Raw genomic sequence first — 8,401 nt, 5'->3', positions numbered from 1 at the left:
ACATAGAACAGTACAGCACAGAACAGGCCCTTCAGCCCTCGATGTTGTGCCGAGCAATGATCACCCTACCCAAACCCACGTATCCACCCTATACCCGTAACCCAACAACCTTACTTTTTAGGACACTACGGGCAATTTAGCATGGCCAATCCACCTAACCCGCACATCTTTGGACTGTGGGAGGAAACCGGAGAACCTGGAGGAAACCCACGCACACACTGGGAGGACTTGCAGACTCCGCACAGACAGTGACCCAGCCGGGAATCGAACCTGGGACCCTGGAGCTGTGAATCATTTATGCTAACCACCATGCTACCGTGCTGCCGTGATTCCAAATTCTCCTCAGACAGCGAATTTCTTAACCTTGTCTTTATGATCTTTAGATTTGAAAATGCCTTCTCACATTGGACTTGAGTAACTGACTTTATAAAGTTCATAAAGGTTATCATATGCCTTGTCATGAAGTCTGTTGGATGCCAGAATTTTTAGTACACACGATGGGCAAGTGCTGCAAATTTTACAATTGTTGCAACTGGAATCCATATTCTCACCATCATTAAGCTTTAATACATCAAAGTTTGAAGCAAAAGAAAACAATTCCAATATTACTTGATCTTTGCTGATTTGTGGAAACAGCTTAATAATACCTTCCAATGCTTCATTGTCAAGGCCCTTCTCTGCAATAGTTTTAAACTTTGCTGGGTCCAAGCAGGACAAATCTTTATACAACTGTTTGTGTTGTACAAAGCGTGATTCTAGTGACTGGACAATGCGATCCATTATTAGGTTAAACACATTTACTCAACAATCAGCTAGAGAATCTGAGGAATTTCTTTCATCATCAATAAGCTCATCTGCCATTCTTTTCTTCTTCCTCTGCCTCTTAACTGGCAATGCTGTTTCCAACGCATCAATTTCCAATGTTTGATTTTCATCCATATTCATCTGTGAAATCCTGTCATTACATTTATTTACAAATTCTAAAGCCTTGCTGTGAACGTTATCAAATGTTCTTGTCTGTTCCTTCAACTTTGTTGTAGCTGAATCTACCAAACTCCATGCAGTAAACATATCTAAACCACTTGTCTGTAGATAACTTGATAAAGGGGTTGTAGTTTCAAATATATACAAGTAGGTAAATGCTGTCAATATGGTTTCAAACTTTAGAAGACTTTGAAGTAAAACATTTGCTTCATGTTTTGTTTTTGCATCAAACTTTTCTAAATCTTGTATCATTGATAAGCATGTCAATAGATTTACGAAAGTACTGGCAGCGGTATCATCAAAACGTCCAAATATAGTTGTTGCTGCATTGGATTTTCCTGACCATCTGGTCTCACCAATTAGCTTTAATTGTTTCATTTTTTCTTGTCCTAGATGTTTTCCAACAACTTCTATCCATGCAGCCATTCTCTTGTATGATGCTTTCACAAAAGTTGCTATATTCTGGAGCAAATTGAAAAAAGAAACTGCAGGCACACAACATTTTGTTGTTTCAGTTATCACCAAATTCAAGACATGGGCATAGCACCATATATGAACATGTTGATCAGCCACATCAGCAATTTTACTTTGTAAACCATTATACTGGCCATGGTAGCTTGCAGCGCCATCTGTGCTGTCAGATAAACATTTTTGGGGGTCAATTTTAAGATGCTGTAATGTTTCAATCAATAGATCAAAAAGTCCCTGTCCTGTACCATCATGGCACAACATGGCACAACTGAAAGTAGTCGCTCACAGATAATACTTTTAAGCACATACCAAATAATAATGCTAAACTGATCGGTGGATGAATTATCTTGTGTTGAATCAACCTGAATAGAATAATATTTTGCTTGAGAAACTTCATGACTAATTCTTTCTTGTATCATATTCTTCATAATTTTGATTAACATGTTTATAGTTGTTTTACTCAGGTATGTAACAAGTCCACCATGGCCTTTACTTTGAGCCTTTTCTTGTTGCTCTAATCGTTTGATTCTTTGTTTAGACTTGTTTTGCACTGCAGAAACGTGAGCTGCCATAATGGGGTCATATTTTGCCATCAACTGCACTGGAGCTAAAAATTGCCATGATTCAGAACCTCATTATCTAGAGTGTAGGCCGATTCATTTCTGTGACCTCAAAAAGGAAGTGCTTGCTTGCCTAACATCTTTATGACGTCTATAATCATCATGACAATACTTCTCTGCTTCAATACTTCTTCTTTCCTTTTAATTAGTGATGCTGCAAAAAATGTATCTAATGTGCCATCATTAACCACACTGATATATTGCTGAGCATTTCTGACATGTGTTGTTGTCGATTCATGTAAAGTCAAGCTCTGGCTAATACGCCTGTAGTCACTAAAGCCACGTACAAAGGGTAATGGATTACAAACTCAAAGGCTAAGCAGTATGAACAATATAAGCATCTATTTTCTTTGTTATATGTTAGGCATTTTCTTGGGACTGAGTCATTCATAATTTTCCTCTCATACAAACGAGCATCAAATGGCAGATCATCAAGTGGCTGAAGTGGATGTTCAGCAAAAAACTGTTTTAGCTTTGCTCGTGATGGATATTGGAAGATTCCAGTAATTGATCTTTCATTTTCTTGCGTAGGTTCATTTACAGGATGTGCTTCAGAAACCAAGTCATTTATGCTTGAAGGAATATCTGATTCCCTGTCACTAGTTGAAGCTATGTGTTCAGATGTTGCAACTACAGGCAGTACAGATATCGGAACAAGGAAGCCAGAAGAAATATTGGGCCTGGGTTGATTAGTAATGGATGCACTTGTATTTGTCTCTACATTCAAAGTAGCTCTTCTCTGTTCTTGTAACTCACATGTCATTGCATCATCACCATGAGCATTGTTTCTTGCTCCTTGATTATTTGTTGCAGAACTGGATATTGATGTGGATTGTGCTTGTGGTATTATGAACTCTGTAATAGGCCTGCATCGCTTGGCTGATTCCTTCCTTTCTGCTTCTTTTTGTTCTTTGTGTTTTAGTGACCCAGATTTATGCTTTTTCTTTTCCATGCTGGTAGGGGTAATATCCCTGAAATAAAAACGTAATTAAAAATAGCTCACATTAGGAAAAATGAATATTGATGATTGCAAGAATAACATGAAGGAACGCCAGATAAACCCCTACTTGATAAAAAATATAAAATAACTTACTTACACTTCAATAGGCTATGTTCATTAGTCAATACTACTGTGGCCTATGCAGCTTCAGAAGAGGAGACAATCCACTGTCCAGTGTTCACACCAGCAAGCAACTGAGACAACTGTTGAAACTTAGAAGTTTGGTCCGACTATAGTAAGACATTAAGAATGGTCCCACGACCAAAGTTAACATGTCCAGTTTGATACCGGTGTAGTGTTACAAGTCGCAACCCTTTGAGTTTACCGATCATGGCTTATCACTTCAATATCTTTGACCTCATGATTCACGGTCAAAGGTACCGCTTCTCCTTTTTGGTGGCCTCACGACCCTATGTACTGCTTGATATCCTTTCAAGTTGCCGACCATCTCAAATCACGAACTGTAACTTTATCTTTAAATTCACACACTCTTGCTGAAAACGTGGATTTCCAACTATGTCTGACCCGGGTGAACCAGCCCCCCCCCCCCCCACTCCTTTTCACATCTATTTAACACTGCTTCATTCCTTCATACACAGTGATTATTTGTTTGTTTCTTTATTGCATTTTTATTTGGTATTGCTCTTTTTAAAAACAATTATATTTTATTAAGTTAGAATACAAATCTCAGGAAAGAAGTTGGAGATTTATTTATCTAATTAATTATAATTTTTAAGGGCCCTTCAGAGATTCACGGGCCCCTTCTTGGCTCTCCGGGCCCCGGACCAATGTACTGGCTGAACCAAGACTACTGCTTGATATCCTTTGAAGTTGCCGACCATCTCAAATCACGAATTGTAACTTTATCTTTAAATTCACACACTCTTGCTGAAAACATGGAATTTCCTTGATTATGCCCGACCCGGGCCCCCCTATTCCACATCCTTCCACTACCTCCTCTGCTTCGTTCCTTTTCATGCACTGCTTATTTGTGTCCTGTTCTCTTTTTTTTCTTATTCCTTTTTATTACTAAAACAGTTGTCTGTGTTTATTTCTTTATTGCATTTTTATTTGATATAGGGGGCCCACTTCATCAGGGGCCCACTTGCCATCGGGGAAGCTGACACCCTGGCCAGTCCGCCACTGAGTACCAATAGGGTGCGGCACAGTGCGGTGTTTCGGAGATTTAAACTGAACCCCTGTCTGCCCTCTTAAAAATTATGTGAAAGATTCTATGGCATCTTTCAATGCAGTTGTCTCTGCTGTTGTGGCCAATATTTACCCCTTTCCCAACACGGAAACACACATTATCTGGTCAATATCACATTGTGATATATGTTGGATATTGCGGGGCACATATTGACTGTCTTGTTTCCAACTCTATCTGAGAAAGGATTTCATTGGTTGCAAATTGCTTTAGGATGCCTTGAAGTCATGAAAGGCACAACATAAAATTCTGAGTAAGCTGCCACCTCCCCACGGTCTATGGATGAATGTTGGTAGCAGCCATTGCCCAATAGTGACTGGCCTCAAACAGCAGAGCTCGGCTCGAGTAAGTGCCCTCTGGAGAGGAGGGAAGAAAATGACTATTGAAGGCGGCAGAACATTTGGCCATTGATTTCTGGTGCTCAGGTTGACCCCTCTACTGCAGTGTGGCGCCAAAGTGTTTGAGCCAAACCCTGAGAAGTTTGCTGCTAAATCTGGCCATATTAATTTGGTCAGTTTTAACATGTGCTGAAGCAGGGAGATTCGCCACAATTAAAAGCGCTCTGCCCGGTGAACTGCCAGCCCCCCGCCATGCTGAGTGATTGGAGCTTGCCTGCATCTGACAGCTGCATGAAAACCCACATCATCCGTGTAAAAGTTTTCAACTCAACTCGTTTCTGCTCCTGTGGCGAAGGGACAATGTTAAAAGGAAACAAAACACAAAGCATTGTGTGCAATGTGATGTGCTGTTATTCCAACACTTTCAGCAAAAACAATTCCAGGCATATGGAGTGGCCATACAATGATCCATTAACCCTGGACTCGCATAGGGACTGGTACTTTCCCGAGGAGATAGAAAGCAATGTTTCTCAATGTTATAGAAGCACAAAGGTACTGAACTCAGTAGGTCTGGCAGCGACTGTGGAGAGAGAAAACGTTTCGAGTCAGATATGATTCTTCTGAACATTTCTTAATGTTATATTGGGAGCAATGGCCGAACGAATGGGACATTGTTAATGGTGGGAATCTAAGATAACAACAGAAAATGCTGGAAATGCACGACCTGACTACCCAATGGCTGAAAGAGGAAAAGTTGAGGGTTTGGATGTCTCTCCCCCCCCCCCCCCCCCCCGAAACGCCTCTGCATTGCCCCCACTCCCAGAAGGCCCTTCAGTCTCTTTATTGACTGGGTGTTGCCTTCTCCATTGTCAGTGTTTGATTCACCCCCACCACGTGAAGCAGTCTGGGGGGTTTTGCACAGTGATCAACACGTCTCCTTGTCTTGGGCAGCTTACCCCTGTCCTTCCATCAGTCCTACTGACCACGACAGCTCTTGAAGCTTAGTTGATACATAAGATAGGAAATTAATTCCCATGTCAGCTCTTTTGACGCGAATGTTAATGGATTTATAGCATAGAGAACATGTGGGGAATGCATTTATACCCAAACTGTCGTAAGTGACAGACATAGCCCACGATGCAACTTCCAGTCTCTCCTTGCCTCTCCGATTAAATTGACCGGTGTCCATTCTGGTGGCTGACCTCACGAGCTGCTTTGTATTGAAGAATTAGTGTGTAATCGGCAGAGTTGTCGTGGAAGGTATACCTGGGTACAAATAGTTGATGGTATATATTGTTGTATACGTTGTTGAGAGTATAGACATTATATAATCAAAGGTGTAGGAGGATATGTATGCTTACTATCTTCAGTGGTTGTAAATGCAGAGCTCGTTACCTCGGGGATGGCAGGATTTTCTGGCAGAGTCAGAGTAGAGAGAGGCAGCAAGTTTCTGAATTTAAATGTCATGGGAAGCAAGAGAAACAATGCAGCCAACTGTGACAGTTGCCCCCACCGCCCTCAATTCTGGCAGCTGTTTTTCCCTCCTCCCAGTTTCCCCTCACTCCTGATTTCCTGCCTCTGCTGTATGGCTGCAGTTGGGTTGACCTGATCGCAAGATTATGTTGATCAGGAGAGGCTTCAATTCACAAGAAATACATTTTCTTTATTTTCCAACGCTAATGAAGGACGGGCATCAACTCACTGACCATCGATCCCTATAGTTAACATTCTCCCGAAACATTTCCACTTTGCAAACATTGATGTCTTTGATTCGGTTCTTCTTCCTGTGGTTGAGCTCAAGATCAGTTTATATTGTGACACTGGATTGTTTATACTGTGACACTGGATTGTTTAAATTGGATTGTGGGGCTGTTTAGCACACTGGGCTAAATCGCTGGCTTTGAAAGCAGACCAAGGTAGGCAAGCAGCACGGTTCGATTCCCGTAACAGCCTCCCCTAGTGGTGACTAAGGGCTTTTCACAGTAACTTCATTGAAGCCTACTCGTGACAATAAGCGATTTTCATTTCATTTCATTTTTCAAATTGGGACACTGGATTGTTTATATTGGGACACTGGATTGTTTATACTGTGACACTGGATTGTTCATATTGGGACACTGAATTGTTTATACTGTGACACTGGATTGTTTATATTGTGACACTGGATGGTTTGCACTGTGACACTGGATTGTTTATACTGTGACACTGGATTGTTTATATTGGGACATTGGATTGTTTCTACTGTGACACTGGATTGTTTATATTGGGACACTGGATTGTTTATACTGTGACACTGGATTATTTATATTATGACACTGGATTGTTTATACTGTGACACTGGATTGTTTATATTGTGACACTGGATTGTTTGCACTGTGACACTCAATTGTCTATACTGTGACACTGGATTGTTTATATTGGGACACTGGATTGTTTATACTGTGACACTGGATTGTTTAAATTGGGACACTGGATTGTTTATATTGGGGCACTGGAATGTTTATACTGTGACACTGGATTGTTTATACTGTGACACTGGATTGTTTATATTGGGACACTGGATTGTTTATATTGGGACACTGGATTGTTTATACTGTGACACTTGATTGTTTATACTTTGACACTGGATTGTTTATATTGGAACACTGGATTGTTTATACTGTGACACTGGATTGTTTATATTGTGACACTGGATTGTTTATACTGTGACACTGGATTGTTTGTACTGTGACACTGGATTATTTATACTGTGACACTAGATTGTTTATATTGGGACACTGGATTGTTTAAATTGGGACACTGGATTGTTTATTTTGGGACACTGGATTGTTTATGCTGTGACATTGGATTGTTTATATTGGGACACTGGATTGTTTATATTGGGACACTGGATTGTTTATACTGTGACACTGGGTTGTTTGTTTATACTGTGACACTGGATTGTTTATATTGGGACACTGGATTGTTTATACTGTGACACTGGATTGTTTATACTGTGACACTGGATTGTTTATACTTCGACACTGGATTTTTTATATTGGGACACTGGATTGTTTATACTGTGACACTGGATTGTTCATATTGGGACACTGAATTGTTTATACTGTGACACTGGATTGTTTATATTGTGACACTGGATTGTTTGCGCTGTGACACTGGATTGTTTATTCTGTGACACTGGATTGTTCATATTGGGACACTGGATTGTTTATACTGTGACACTGGATTGTTTATATTGGGACACTGGATTGTTTATACTGAGACACTGGATTGTTTAAATTGGGACACTGGATTGTTTATTTTGGGACACTGGATTGTTTATGCTGTGACATTGGATTGTTTATATTGGGACACTAGATTGTTTATATTGGGACACTGGATTGTTTATGCTGTGACACTGGATTGTTTGTTTATACTGTGACACTGGATTGTTTATATTGGGACACTGGATTTTTTTATACTGTGACACTGGATTGTTTATACTGTGACACTGGATTGTTTGTTTATACTGTGACACTGGATTGTTTATATTGGGACACTGGATTGTTTATATTGTGACACTGGATGGTTTGCACTGTGACACTGGATTGTTTATACTGTGACACTGGATTGTTTATATTGGGACACTGGATTGTTTATACTGTGACACTGGATTGTTTATATTGGGACACTGGATTGTTTATACTGTGAAGCTGGATTGTTCATATTGGGACACTGAATTGTTTATACTGTGACACTGGATTGTTTATATTGTGACACTGGATGGTTTGCACTGTGACAC

The sequence above is a fragment of the Scyliorhinus canicula genome, chromosome 18 (genome assembly GCF_902713615.1).
Source record: "Scyliorhinus canicula chromosome 18, sScyCan1.1, whole genome shotgun sequence".
In the NCBI taxonomy this organism is placed as follows: domain Eukaryota; kingdom Metazoa; phylum Chordata; class Chondrichthyes; order Carcharhiniformes; family Scyliorhinidae; genus Scyliorhinus; species Scyliorhinus canicula.
This window is presented reverse-complemented; position numbering follows the sequence as displayed.